The sequence below is a fragment of the Peromyscus maniculatus genome, chromosome 4 (genome assembly GCF_049852395.1).
Source record: "Peromyscus maniculatus bairdii isolate BWxNUB_F1_BW_parent chromosome 4, HU_Pman_BW_mat_3.1, whole genome shotgun sequence".
NCBI classification, from domain to species: domain Eukaryota; kingdom Metazoa; phylum Chordata; class Mammalia; order Rodentia; family Cricetidae; genus Peromyscus; species Peromyscus maniculatus.
Window position 1 is genome coordinate 143,943,716 of NC_134855.1, and position 15,271 is coordinate 143,958,986.

General features: G+C 49.5%; 1 protein-coding gene across 2 annotated transcripts in view; it reads right to left on the bottom strand.

Moving 5' to 3' along the window:
• Positions 1-7,876, bottom strand: part of Ttpal (alpha tocopherol transfer protein like) — a 41,754-nt gene extending 33,878 nt beyond the window's left edge. For both annotated transcript variants that reach the window (XM_076571201.1, XM_076571202.1), the window contains exon 1: positions 7,446-7,876. The gene's annotated coding sequence lies outside the window, so the exon portion shown is untranslated. The remainder of the gene's footprint in view (positions 1-7,445) is intronic.
• Between the last annotated feature and the right edge of the window lie 7,395 nt (positions 7,877-15,271).

Sequence of the window (15,271 nt, forward strand, 5' to 3'; positions counted from 1 at the left end):
CGGGCTAAGCATAGCTCTTTATAGATTGTCATATCTCCTTATTTTGTCACAGCAACAGAAAATGGATCAAGACACCAGGAAATAGGTATTTCATCACAGGGAAGAGGAGGCAGCGTGCTCGGCATTACAAAAGCGCCCGCTAACCGAATTGTTTATTTAATCAGGATTGTTTGTTCCATTGATGGACTCTGCAGTGTGTACTCCGTGAAAAGCAAATACCCAAATGGGCAAAAGGGCATCAGATGGAAAGCAGGTCCCCCTCTCACCCCTGACCCTCCGCTATCCGCGACTTCCCAAAGGCCCTTCTCTCCAGTCCGCTCGTATTCTTCTCCCACCCTGACTGCCGCCCCTGTGCGCCAGCACTTGCCACACATCCTGTGTGTATACACGTTCCTGTCAAGATCCCCATCCTTTCACTACCACAGGAGAAGCGGAGGTTATCTCTCCCCTGAACCCTCGGCTGCCAGCACTGTACCACTCAGAAGGAGTTGAGGGGCTGAAGAGATGTTTCAGCAGTTAACAACACTGGCTGCTCTTCTAGAGGTCCTGGTACCCGCATGGCAGCTCACAGCCATCTGTAGCTACAGTGCCAGGGAATCCAACGCCCTCTTCAGGTTTCTGTGGGTACCGCACACATTTGATGGAGGTACCTGCAGGCAAAACACCCACAATACATCTTAAAAAAAAGTTGATGAGGGAAGATTTTTGTGGATAAACAAGAGTCATAAGATGTTAGAATGATAAACATACAAGACTGTATGGGGGGGGACGAACGGATGGACAGGACAGACAGGGACGGGATGGATGGGGACACTCTTGCCCAGACTTCTTGTCTAAGGACCATTAGTGACTTCAAAAGGTCTTCACTGTGCCCTTCAGGTGATTTAATTTGGGCTGGTGAGATGGCTCAGAGGGTACGCTTGTCATGTAAGCCTGTTGGCCTGAGTTCGATCCTCAGGACCCACATGGTGGGGGAGAAAAATGAACTTGCAAATTGTTTTCCAACATACGTATGTGTGCTATAGCACACCCACACCCACACACATGCACACCCTCCCCATACATATACACAAATAAATTCAGTTTTAAAACCTAAAAATAGATTTAAATTTATTTTTAAAATTTTTTTCTAGACAGGGTTTCTCTGTGTAGTTTTGGTGCCTGTCCTGGATCTCACTCTGTAGACCAGGCTGGCCTCGAACTCACAGAAATTCACCTGGCTCTGCCTCCCAAGTGCTGGGATTAAAGGCTTGTGCCAATACCGCCTGGCTTAAATTTATTTTTATCAACACTAAGAAGGGATTGATTCCAAGATACTGTGCATGCTAGGCAAGTACTCTATCACTGAGCTAGTTTCCACCTTCTCCACCATTCACATAGATATTTGTCTTTCAAATATTTGTTTTTTACCACGTGTTTTATATTTATTGAGCACCTAATGTATTTATTAACCAATAGTAATTAAGCATGTATTTTGGTCAACACTAATATAAATGTCATGCTATGCAACTAAGGCTTCAAGATTAATTTCCATGGTTTAAAGCGACAAGCATGTATTAGCTCATGGTTTGGGGATGCTGGACTTCAGGAATGGCTTAGGTAAGTGGGTTCTGTATTAGGGTCTTCCACGATGACGCAGGGAAATGGTCACCAGCGGGCTTGATGGGTTTGACCATTCATTCTAATGCAGCTCGTTTCCTTGTCTGCCCATGGGCAGCAAGCCTCAGTGCGCCTCTCTGGATCCCTAAGAGTCTTCATCATGGCTTCCAGACAGCCCAGAGCAGGGGACCCAAGACAGTAAGATGGGAAACACAGTGCCTCAGAAGGCGCATTCTACTGCTTCCACAGTCTGCAGCGCTCATTCGGGGAAGCCAAATCTGTCTGGAATGACGACACAGTGGTATGGGTACCAGAAAAAGAGGCTCCTCAGGGTACATCTTGGAGACTAGCTACCACAGTAACGTTGAACAAGACCGGCCAAGTTCCCGCTCTTGTGGGGTTAGCACCCTAGGAGGGAAGGGGAGAGGACATCAATAAACCAATAAACAAATACATGGATGCTTTTGGAAGGTTTAAGGGTAATGAAGAAAATCAAACAAGATGACAAGTTAGGACAGGGCTACCATGCTAAGATCTCAAGCAAGTCCAGCCTGCTGCCTGCCCTGCAGATGAAGTTTGCCTGGCACTCAGCCATGCCCATTCCCTTTACATAGTTTAGGGTCCTCACATGCAGTAAGGGCAGCCTGAAATCATTTCAACAGAGATTGTTGAGCTTACGGAAGCTCCCATACACGGCTATATTTACAGAAGGTGTCTCCAGGAGACCACACTGGAGCGGAGACCCAAATGGGTCGGAGGAAGTGGTTGTGTTAAGAGCAGGGAAAAGATTTTTCCAGACAAAAGAGACCTCAGGAAAGAGCAGTGAAATGGGAACTCTTGGGCATGTAGACACACAGGAAGTAGTCCAGAGGACTGGGATGGAGACCACAGAGGGATGACTAAGCGTGAGGAAAGAATATAAGGGTAAGATCAGGGTCTGCTTATTGGCAGGGAGGGCTCATGGCCCTAGCGAATCTGAGGGGGCATTTTCTTTTTTTGTCTTTTTTGAGATAGGGAGGGTTTTTCTGTGTAGCCCTGGCTGTCCTAGAACTCACTCTGTAGACCAGGCTTTGTTTGAACTCACAAACAAACACCTGACTCTCTGAGGGGTGTTTTTAAAAAAACTACATCTGCTTATTTATTTCTGTGAGGGCAGGGAGGACACCACAGCACACTTGTGGAGCTCGGGGGACTGCTTCTAGAGGTAGCATATTTTCTTTTCATCCTGTCTGTCTAGGGGATCGAACTCAGGATGCCAGGCTCAACGTCAAGCCCCACCCATCCAGCTACTCATTGAGCCAGCCCAGCCCCTGAGAGGTACTTTTGTGCATTTGTTTCTTTGTCTCGAGACTTGGGTCTCCAACTCAGGATCTTCTTGCCTCAGGCTTTCGAGCTGTGACACTATAGGAATAAACATCTACGCCCAGCTGAGCTTGAGTTTTGTTTCAAGCCTGTTAGGGGGCCCTGGAGGGGTCTCAGGGGTCTCAGTGGGGAGACGTGGGCTATGGTGGGACTGATAGCTTGCCTGCTCTGGTTTAGTCCCCCTCAACTGTCCCCTAAGTGCAGATTTCCCAGAACTGTGTGGTCTTGGCAAGACCCAGGTAAAGACCTTTGATTACGCACATGCACAACCCTCGGCAAACCCGAGACCATGACGTCCTTTTGTTTCTCAGAGCTGAGGACCGAACCCAGGGCCTTGCGCTTGCTAGGTAAGCGCTCTACCACTGAGCTAAATCCCCAATCCCCCCCCCCCCCTTTTGAGTTTTTCGAGACAAGGTTTCTTTGTGAAATGGTCCTGGCTGTCCTGGATCTTGCTCTATAGACCAGGCTGGCCTTGAGCTCATAGAGATCCGCCTGCCTCTGCCTCCCAAGTGCTGGGATTAAAGGTGTGCACCATCACCACCTAGCTTTCCATTCTTTTTTCAACCCCTTGTGATGTAGATTCTAGAGCTTTTCCCGGCTGTCGCTGTGAAAGTCAGACAACCTCCCTGAGTCTTACTTGCCTCAACTGGACAATGAGGGGTTAGTTCAGTCACATCTGCTAGTCTAAGAACAGCCCATGGGGCTGACCAGGCACACACAAAGCCAGGGTCCTGAGAAGGGCATGAAGGCCACGTGACAGTGTGGTTCAGAGCAGGCTTAGCGGGATTGGCGTGAGCAGCGGGACACAGGATGGCTGGTCCTCCCGGCAGCCTATAAACCCTCCTCTGCTGGAATCCTGACCAAGGCAGCCCACGGCTTCTCAGAGTGTCTCAAATGGGCACAGCTGGTAGCAGGTCCAGCTGGGACAAGACCTTGAGTGAGGAATGACCTGGAAGCGGCTAACGTGAATCCAGTCAGGTCTGAGAGAGCACGGGTTTGCCGAGAGCTTGGCATCTGTCCTTTGCCTTGGGTGAGGTGGAAGAGGCTGAGATGAGGCGCTCTGGTTGTAAGAGGGACCAGTGTTCTATGTGCCATGCAGGAAGAAAACGCTGTCAACCAAATGGTGGCACAGTACTTCCTGGTCACTTAGGATTTGTATTTTACATTTGTTACAAGACCTTTTAGGTGTGGTTGTGGTTAAGCATTCAAGGGGCTGAGACAAGAGGATTTCCAGTTTGAGTTTGGATGGGGTTGCGTAGCTAGACCTATCCTCCTATCTCCCAAAAGACCTCTTTTTAATTTCACTACGCTGTCTTGCTAGGAGGGAGTGCCACAGCACAAGTATGGGGGTCAGCAGACCACCTGAAAAGCTGCTTCTCCCCCTGACCATGCAGGCCTCTGGGGGTGAACCCGTGTTGCTGGGCCTGATAACAAGCACCTTTACAGCCATTGTGCTGGCTAGTTTTATATCAACTCGACACAAGCTAGAGTCATCACAGAGGAGGGAGCCTCAGTTGAGAAAATGCCTCCATAAGAACAGGCTACAGGTAGGCCACAGGGCATTTTCTTAGTGACTGATGTGGGAGGGTCCAGCACATTGCAGGTGGAGCCACTTCTGGACTGGTGGTTCTGGGTTCTGTAAGAAGGCTGAGTAAGCCATGAGGAGCAAGCCAGTAAGCAGTACTTTTCCCTGGGCTCTGCATCAGCTCCTGACTTCAGGTTCCCGCCCAGTTTGATTTCTTGCCTTGGCTTCCCTCGACAGATTGTGAGTGGGGGTATATAAGCCAATTAAACCCTTTCCTGCCCAAGTTGCTTCTGGTCATGATATTTCATCATAGCAGGTCCCCCCAAAATTCTTAAAGATGAGATTTTTCGATCTTTGGGTTGCTGTTTTTTATTTGTCTTGTTTTCTTTGTCTCTGTGCTCTGGAGATTGATCCCAGGGCCTTGCATGTGCTGAGCACACATGTGATAACACTCCCAGCCATTTTTATAGGTTTGCCTTTCTCTTTCTTTCTTTCTTTCTTTCTTTCTTTCTTTCTTTCTTTCTTTCTTTCTTTCTTTCTTTCTTTCTTTCTTTCTTTCTTTCTTTCCTCCCTCCCTCCCTCCCTCCCTCCCTCCCTCCCTCCCTCCCCGTTCTTTCTTCTTTTTTTTTTTTTTGATATAAGGTCTCATTATGAAGCAAGCCTATGCTGGCTCAAACTCACTATGTAGCCCAGGCTGGCCTCCAACTGGATATCCTTCTGCCTTGGCCTTTTTTTGTTTTTGTTTTTTTCAAGATATGGTTTCTCTGTGTAGTTTTGGTGCCTGTCCTGGATCTCACTCTGTAGACCAGGCTGGCCTTGAACTCACAGAGATCCGCCTGGCTCTGCCTCCTGAGTGCTGGGATTAAAGGCATGTGCCACCACCGCCTGGCCTCTGCCTCTGCCTTTCAAGTGCTGAGATTACAGGCTTGAGCAACCATACTAGACTTCTTAGTAATCTCTCTTGTTTACTCAGAAAAATAAAAATACTAGGCTGGATGTGTGGCTCATTGGTAGAGTACTTGCCTAGCTTAAGGCCCTGGGTTCCATTCTCAGCACTTCATAACTGGACATGGTGGGGCACACCTATAATCCAGCTCTTGGGAGGCAGAGGATGAGAAATTCAGGGCCATTCTCAGCTACACAGAGAATTGGAGGTTAGCCTAGACTGTATGGAAGAAACAGAAAAGAAAGAGGAAAATACAAGCAAAAACATATTTACTAAGGAATCCCCCAAACCCTGCAGACATCATCCAGCTGTTCTGGGTCCCTTTGCCTCCTAGAATCACCATTCTTCATACTTGTCACTTGTCACTGTCCATGATGGCATGTATCTCCATCATGCAGCATTTCTAGGAGGGCTGCTCCATGGCAGTCTCCAGATGCTTTCTTCTTCTTCTTCTTCTTCTTCTTCTTCTTCTTCTTCTTCTTCTTCTTCTTCTTCTTCTTCTTCTTCTTCTTCTTCTTCTTCTTCTTCTTCTCCTTCTCCTCCTCCTCCTCCTCCTCCTCCTCCTCCTCCTCCTCCTCCTCCTCCTCCTCCTCAGGTGTTCTTATCAATGGAAGGCTTCTAGAAACTGCCGCTGTTCTTGGCCCTTCCTCAAATGGCCCTCGTGTCATTTGTGATAAAACAGAAAAAGGTACAGCTGTCCAGGAAAAGCTCAGGAGAAAAAAAAAGTGACCAGAACCAACCAGGCCACAGCCATCACCTGATCTAACCCACAGCCATGGTGGGATGTGTGATTTAAAGACACAGCCTAATTTCAATGACATCATAACGCGGAAAGAGGCATGGTGAGCTTTAAAATGGTAAGTACTACCCAGGGGCAGTGAGGGCTAAGTTTGTGGTGGGCTCTAACTCATAGGCCCCCACGCATTCAGCTCAGCAGCGGCCACTCCCTTGGCATTGCTCAACTGTCCCCTGACTCCTTGCAACCCAGGGCATCGCCCTCCTTGCAGGGCCAGCTTGGGTTTATGGCAACAATCGCTGCTCCTGCCAGACATGATCTCAAAGCCATAAAGAGTTTTACAGTTTCACTCTTCCCAAGATAAGGCTGGGGAGCCCTTCCCAAGGCCGGGCACAATCTCGGCGCTCAGGAGGAGGGGCTGGGCGTTGGGGACTGGTACAAGTTTTATGGCCCCCACTTCTCTAAAAATACCACGTTCTCATAACCTTAGCCTGAGTGTGCTGGTGAGGTCTCAGCACCTGGAGTACAGTGACAATCACTTGTTCTGGCACTCATTCATTCATTCATTCATTCATTCACTTACTCATTTGGAATAGTGTGTGGGACACAACAGCTTGTGTTTTCTTACCATGCCACATTGTTTTACCTATGGATCTAGACAAGTTGCTTCCCTTCCTCTACATAATGAGAATTCATTTAACCTCCCCTCAGCCTCACTGAGGTCCACATAGACAGCGAGCATGTGTAGCACACAGTAGGCCCACAGCAAAGGAGCCGGAAACCTTTTACTTCACCGTTGGCGTTCACCCTGGTTGCTTTTGTTGGACCCTTGTCCCAGCCTTTGTGCAGTCTGGCCCAAGACAAGCCCTCACCCTTCACCTCCTTGCTACCCACACCCATTTAAATGGGAGCAAGCCCCCGCCGCCGCCCCCGCCGCCGCCCCCGCCGCCTCCATCATCAACACGCTTAAAGTCTTGCCTCCCATCCAGTCAAGATGTCAGAACACTTCCAAACCTGGTCCCCTGACTGCCTCTGTCCCCCCACATGGCAGCTCCAGCCTCTGGCAGCTGCGGCTGCCCCTGTGGTTTTTTGCCTTGAACATCTTACAGGTGATCCTGGGGATTCCGCCGAGGCTGCCTCCCCCCCCCTCCCCCAGTGCATTGGCGATGTATGTTGGTGGCACTGGTAATCGAGTCTCTCTCTCCTTTCCTTTTCCCCTCCCCTCTTTCTCTCTGACAAGGTTTCTTCCACCATGCAGCCCCAGAGTCTTGACTCACCTGCCTCAGCTCCCTGCGTGCTTGGATAACAGGCTAACACCACTCAGCCCAAGTCGGTGGGGACGTCCCATCTCCAGCCCCAAGACTTGGATATTCAGGGCCTCTGTAGGCGTTCCATTGACGTCCCGAGTGACACAGGTCAAGCTCAACTCCCGCCAGTGGCTTGTCCACTCTTCCTCACCTCATCCCAGGGCGCCAATACCGCCTTGGCTTGGTTTTTCTTCTTCGTGCTCAGCAGCAAGCCCCTGATCACTCTCCTCAAACATGATCTTCTCTCACCACCGCCTGTATTTGTTCTCTGTTGAAATCTCTGATATGGCCGAGTAATGTGCATTGGATGCCTCTGCCCTGCAGTGTTCTTAGGTCAGAAGCACCGGCCTGACGTGACTGTGTCTTAACGCCAGCTGCCAGCTGCCTGTATTCCTAACTAAGAGCCAACTCACTTATGTTGTTGGCTGAATTCAGTTCCTCATGGACTGAGGTCACCATTTCCTTGCTGTTCGCCAGCAAAGGCCACCTACGTTCTTACTATGGGGTCCCCTTCATCATCCCTCCCATACTTCTTATTTATATGCTGGAAATTGCTCCATCTCCTTCAAGGGCTCACTGATGAGGTCAGGTAGGTTTCGAGCCTTAATCAAGCCTGTAAAAGTCCTCACTCTGTAGCTAGAAAAGACGGCTCAGTGGGTAAAGGCACCTGCCACCAAGCTTGGTGATCTGAGTTCATTCCTAGGGATTCACATGGTGGAAGGAAAGAACCAACTTCAACCAGGCGGTGGTGGCGCACGCCTTTAATCCCTGCACTCAGAAGGCAGAGGCAGGTGGATCTCTGAGTTTGAGGCCAGCCTGGGCTACAGAACAAGTTCCAGGACAGCCCAGCCTACACAGAGAAAGGCTGTCTCAAAAAACCAAAACAGGCATACACACACACACACACACACTCACACACACACACACACACACACAAATAAATAAAATGCCATAATGTACATGGGTATCACATACACACACACATACACCCATGCACACAATAAATAAAATGCCATAGTGCACACAGGCATCCCCCCCACATACATACACACACACATACACACACACACACACACACACACACACACACACACACACACACAGAATGCTGTGGTGCACACAAGCATCCCACCCATACACAAAATAAATAGAATGCCATGATGCACGCGGGCATGCTCCTACACACAACAAATAAAATGAACTTTAAGAACATTTGTAAGGAAGTCTTCTTGTAGCAGGTAAATGAGTGACAGGTTGAAGAATGAGGGAAGATGTGAATGCAGTGGGGCAGGAGTCCCGGGGCCTGTTTTAGAATTCTCCAGCTCCTCTCTCTCAGACCATGGTCTGTCCCTCACCGGCACCACTCCCAAGCTGGCCGATTCCATGCTGTGTCTGTCACACAGACTGTTCTCTGCACAGCAGCAGAGAGAGGCCTTTTAAACACACGAAGCCGGGGCTGGGAATGAAGCTCAGTTGGCCAAGCGCTTGTCCATCACATATGAGGCCCTGGGTTCAGTGGCCAGCACTGAATGAAACAGGGCTTGGTGGCTCCTGCCTGTAACCCCAGCACTTGGGAGGCAGAGGCAGGAGGATCAAAACTTCCAAGTCGTCTTTGACTACATAGCAAAGTCAAAGCCAATCTGGGTTATGTGAGACCCAGTCTAAAAAGGGTGGTGCCGCCAGATAGCTCAGCAGGTAAAGGCACTTGCTACCACACTTAATGACTTGAGTTCAATCCCTGGACCCCACATAGTGGAAAGAAAGAACTCATTCTAGCAAAATTATTCTCTGACCTTAATATGCATACCATGTCATGAACCTGCAAATCACATTAGCGCATACACACACACACACACACACACACACACACACACACACACACACACGTAAATAAATGTCACTTTAAAGAGTGAAAGAGCTGGCTGTGGTAGCAGCACCTTTAATCCCAGCACTCTGATGGCAGAGGCAGCAGATAGATCTCTGTGAGTTCAAAGACCAGCCTGGCCTACACAGCAAGTACCAGGCTACACAGTGAGATCCTTCAGAAACAAATAATAAATGAAAAAGAAAGAAGGAAAGAAAGAAAGACAAGAAATGATGAAGCGGGTTGTATCACTGCCTTATTTATATATTTTAAAATTTATTTTATTTTGGTTTTTTTGAGACAAGGTTTCTCTGTGTAGCTTTGGTGCCTGTCCTGGATCTTGCTCTGTAGACCAGGCTGGCCTTGAACTCATAGAGATCCACCTGGCTTTGCCTCCTGAGTGCTGGGATTAAAGACATGCACCACTACCCAGCCTCACTGCCTTATTTAAAACTTCTAAGAATCTGGAATCTCACTTTACCACTGCACTGCAAATAGACTCCAAGACCTTTCTGAGGCTCTAGAAAGCCTAGCTGCTCTGGCCCTATCCCTAAGATCCCAGAAAGCACCCAGCACATCTTGGGCAACCTCTGAGTACTTGTGGAGGGAACCTTCAGGCTGTTCTCCCTCTTCTGAAGCTACCATGGTGCACACACATCTTGTACTTTTGTCTTCCTACCACAGCAGCACATCCCCCTTCCCACCCTGCACAGTGTGGCCACAGTGACCTTTCACACCCATACACACACACACACACACACACACACACACACACACACACATACACACATACACACATACCACATACACACATACACCCATACACACATACCACATACACACATACACCCATACTACACACACACACACACACACACACACACACACACACACACACACACACCACAGCCCTCCCTGCTTTGAAACCACTCTTCATTCCTACTTCCCAGGATCCCTCTGTCCATTATCTGAGGCCCCATCACTGTGAGCAGACAAGCAAGCATGCTTCTGGGTGTGGGATGAGGGCTATGGTGGGATGCTGGGAGATTTAACAGATTCACAGGAATGGCATTAGTGACATGGTCCCCAAAGTCTGACCCTTTTCTGGTCTTTCCTTATTTTTTTTTCAAGATTGGGTTTCTCTGTGTAGTCCTGGCTGTCTTGGAATTCATTCTGTAGACCAGGCTGGCCTCTAACTCACAGAGATCTGTCTACCTCTGCTTTCCGAGTGCTGGCATTAAAAGCATGCACCACCACTGCCCGGCTGGTCTTTCATTTTGAAAACTTCAAGGAGAAAGTTCCCATTGGGTGAGATGTCTTTAACATCTTTGTGACACTTGTCAGTCACCCATCTCCCACTTTATCTTTGAGAGTGGGTCTTGCCATGTTGCCCAGGCTTGCTGAAAACTCATGGGCTTAAGTCATCTTCCTGCCTCGGTCTTCTGAATAGCTGGAACTACAAGCATGTTGCATTGTACTCAACTTAATTTTCCAAACAAAGAAGGGTAGGGAGGGAAGGAGGGAGGGAGGGAGGGAGGGATGGAGACAGTAAGGAAGAGAGGGAGGAAAGGAGAGAGGGAAGAAGAGAGGGCATGCTGGTATGATGACACACCTCTATAATCCCAGCACTTGGAATTCTGAGGCAGGAGGATTGAGAGTTTGAGACCAGCTCAGACTCCAGAGACAGAGTCTCAAAAAAAAAAAATTTAAAACAAGCAAACATGAAAAGAGAAGAGAAATAGAAGCAGAGCCTTTTCTAGCCATTGCTGACTGTCTACAGCTTAAAATGAATCTTCTTTTTTCCACCTTAATTTTGAAGTCATCTCCTGCTTACAGCTTTCCTATTGACGTCAGTGGTTTTGAGTTTAAAGAGAATGTTTGTGAACTGAAGAGAAGGGCCAGGAAGGAAGAAGGTCTGGTGGCATGTGCTGTGGCTGAGACCCAGATGGAGAATGCTGACCTCCTCCTGTGCTTCTGTGGCTTCTGTGACTCCAAATCCACGTCAAGCGCACGTTTTTCTGCCTGGCTGTTCCTTGCACACGCCGGCCCCTCCCTTCCCCCCCCCCCCCGGACACCAGCCATCTCTCCGTTCCTTCCATCTCACTGTCCCCCCTCCCCCCCAGTTCTTAGTAGTGAGCTCCGCGTTGCTTTACCTCAACATGTGAACAAGATGAGCTCTGGGAGGGAGGGAGGTGCCTCGTGGTGTGTGTTCACTGACCTTTGTCACTCTCCAGGGTTCTCCCCACTGTACCCACTGCACAGGGACTGAGTCATCGATGGCTCCCCAGTGTCCTCATGGTGGCCTCTGGAGTCAGACAATGGGCACCTGATCACCGTCACACCAGTGAAGGGCCTTTGGCAAGTCCCTTTCTTCTCCTGAGCCTGTTTCCTCACTTATATGACAGGAGAATAGCTGCCCCAGAGAGTGCTGGGATTTCATTATGTCCAGAAGGCTAGACAGAGAGGAAGCAATCCAGGAACACTGCGCTTGACATCATGACCTCACTCTACCATCAAACAGCTGCATGGGATTCTGGGACCTTGGTCCCTTAGACCTACCTCAGTGTGGACTTTACATAGGATTCACAGGTTGGAGAAGTGTCAGTCCAAGGTGATCTGGGCTCTACAACTGAGGAAGGTGGCCATCCCATCAATTTGGGGTGACAGGTCACTCCTGCTACCTGAGACTTTCTTTGGCTCCTCAGTGCTCTTTGTGTTTCTGGTCCTACTGTGAGCACAGGGGCCGTGCTGGGGATGATGGAGGTAAGCAGCTTCGGGTTCGTGTCCTGGAAAAGAACCTTTAGAGAAGGGCTGACAGGAAGAGCCCTCCCAGAAGCCCCAGTTCTCAGTCAGCCCTTCACTTTTCTCAACTTTGGTCTCCCCGTCTCTAGAACGAGGGCACTACTGTTTGTCACCTTACTGATACTGTTTAGCGGCTGAAATGGGAACCAGATTCGAGGCTCTGGCTGCCTACACTGAGCTTGGAGGGCAAAGGGCAGGTGAGGTGGAGGAACCAAGGTCGGGGAATTTATGGCAGTCTGAGGTTTATGGTTTTGATATGGATTTATTAAGCACAATTTAGGGCTGAAATGTTCTCCTGTGGCCCCCACCCCCACAGCCATGTTGGCAGGAGTGGAGACAGGGCTTATTGCAACATCATCAAAACATTTCCTGGTGTTCAGGGCTAAGGGGAGGGACAGGAAGGTGGAAGTGGCCCCAGGGCCCAGGAAGGGCAGCTAATGGGTGCTCCTGAAGACAGAAAATGAATGGTTAGTCTCTCCCCAGAAACTTGTGTGAGGGCAGCATCCCTCAGGGCAATGTTCCCGGTTTACAGCCCGGGCTTGCAGAGGTGGAATGATCTGCCTTTCCTGACACTGACCACAAAGGGCTCCAAGTGTCACTGTAGCTGGAGGTCAGAATGTGCCCCAGCCCCGGATGCCCTGGGGTGCTGGATAAATGGGCTTTCCATGAGAAAAGCCCTGACGTCCCATTGGTCAGTGGTGATGGTAAGATGCCCCACTGTGGCCAGTTTTAAGTCACGAACACAATATTGGAAAAACAGCTGGGAAGAGAAGCGAACACCCAGCTTCTACACACTGGCTCCAGCACACCCAGTGAATATGAGGGTGTGATCTGCAGGGGCTGGGCATCAAGCCCTAAGGGAAAGGATAAAAATGACAAGAGCCCTGGCTGGAGACTGGCACACACACCACTTGATTGTTCTTGCTCGTATGACTTCCTGGTGTCCATGTGTCTGAAAGGTTGAGGTGGCCCCTAAAAGAGCTCCATCTCGGAACCTCTGGCTTTTCTTCTAACTCTCTCTACCACCCTCTCTTTCATTCACTCTTCTCATACACCTGATAGCCTGAGTCAAGAAGCCAGGGTTGGGGCTGGGGAAATAGATCAGTTAGTTAAGTGCTTATTTTATAAGCTTGAGTGTAGTAGGACAGGCCCGTAGGGTCAAGGAAGTTGGCTCAGACCAGGAGCCAAGGCACGCACATGTAACATACTCCTTAAGAGCCAACCTGGAGTCTGCCTGAGGGCCTAGCAACAGTCGCTGTCAGAATTCCTGATCATGCAGAGTTCATGATCATGCAGAGTCTGCCTGAGGACCTAGCAACAGCTGATGTGATGTCAGAGTTCCTGATCGTGCCCAGCCAATGAGGGACGACCACACAGACTGGGGGCTGGGAGGAGGGTCTATAAGGCCTTTCCTGTTATTAAATAAATGAGTTCGTTATTTGCTTTCAATGGAGGCTGTGCCTTCTCACCCCCTCCCCGGAGGGAGCCATTAGAATCCAAGCAGCATCTGGTGCTTGAACGTGGGGCTTCTGTTACTTTGTTTCTCCCAGCGCAGGTTCTGATGGTCTTCCTCTCTTCATGCCTGGTGCTTGTCAGCGCCCCCAAGACGGTGTGTCTCAGTGAGAAGGGCCCTCAGTGTTGTGTTCTTTGGGTCCCTTTGCAGGTAAGCATTGGGACCCCCCACTTCTTTCCTTCTTTTGTGCTGCCTGTCATGTTTGTCTGCCCATCCCATTAGGAAGGCACATTTTCCCCCCACTTCAGTTCCCCCGGCATCTCCACATAAGGATTGACCCCGCAGGAAGTGGAACCAAGGCTCAGCTCCCGATTGCCATCCCTCATCTGGAGATACCGTGTGGGCATACCGGGTCATGGCCTAAAAAACCACGAAAGTCTTCCACTAAGCACAGGACATAAGGGTCCGATACAAATTTTCACCCTGCTGAAAAGATGGGTCATCTTTTCATCACCCCTGCTAGTTCCCTGTCAGATATCTCTGTGATATCCGATGATGAGGAGACAGACAGTTTGGGCGCCCAGAAAGCTGTCAGTTTGGGCCCTGGGAAATCTTTCAATAGAATGTAACTGTCAGTTTGGGCCCTGAGAAATCTGTCAGTTCGGGCCCTGGGAAATCTTTCAAGGAGAACATAACTGTCAGTTTGGATCCCCCACCCCCAAATCTGGCAAGGTGAACATAACTTTCAATATGGGTCCCCCAAAATCTGTCAAGGAGAATGACACACAGTATTTTTGACACCACAGTATTTTGGGGACAATCTACCCCAATGCCAGCCTGCCTCCAGAGGTGGCTTCTCTTCTGGGGTGCCAGATGTCTTACAACCCTCACAGTCTGCACCACTGTCAGTCTGAGGCCCATAGAAGCCTGCCCAGTCAATGTGAGCCCCAACACTGAAGACCAGCCCTGGATTCCCACCCCTATAGCTGATCTCTCCCTCATCAGGAAGGCAGCCAATGAGTCAGGCCCAGATTCCCCCTACTTTCAGCTAGTCCTTGCTCAATGGTCCAGGCAGTTAAAAACTTAGTTTGATTGGTACCATTTGCTTAAAGCTGTTTTGGAACCTGCAGTTTTTCTTAGCTAGAAATCAGCCTATGAGGATCAGGCAGAATCCCAGGCCCAGATGAACATCTTACTTAATGTCCAGGTGACCTATGATATGCTCACAGGGCTTGGGGAATATGTCCATCCTGTGCACCAGGCACAGACTGGCTTGAATGCCTATTTTTTGCAGGTCTTGGACCTGGCCCTAAAGGCCCTCAGAGCCTGTACTCCCCGGCAAACGTCAGCGTTGTTGCTGGAGGGCTTCTCTCCAGGTTCCCCAAGCCCCGCAGTCCCACAATCCACTTATAAAATAATCACCCAGACACTTATGTCACTTATAAACTGTATGGCCGTGGCAGGCTTCTTGCTAACTGTTCTTTTATCTTAAATTAACCAATTTTTATAAATCTATACCTTGCCACGTGGCTGGTGGCTTACCAGAGTCTTTACATGCTGCTTGTCCTGGCGGTGGCTGCAGTGTCTCTCCCCTCAGCCTTCTGCTTCCCAGAATTCTCCTCTCTCCTTGTCCCACCTACTTCCTGCCTGGCAACCTACTTCCTGCCTGGTCACTGG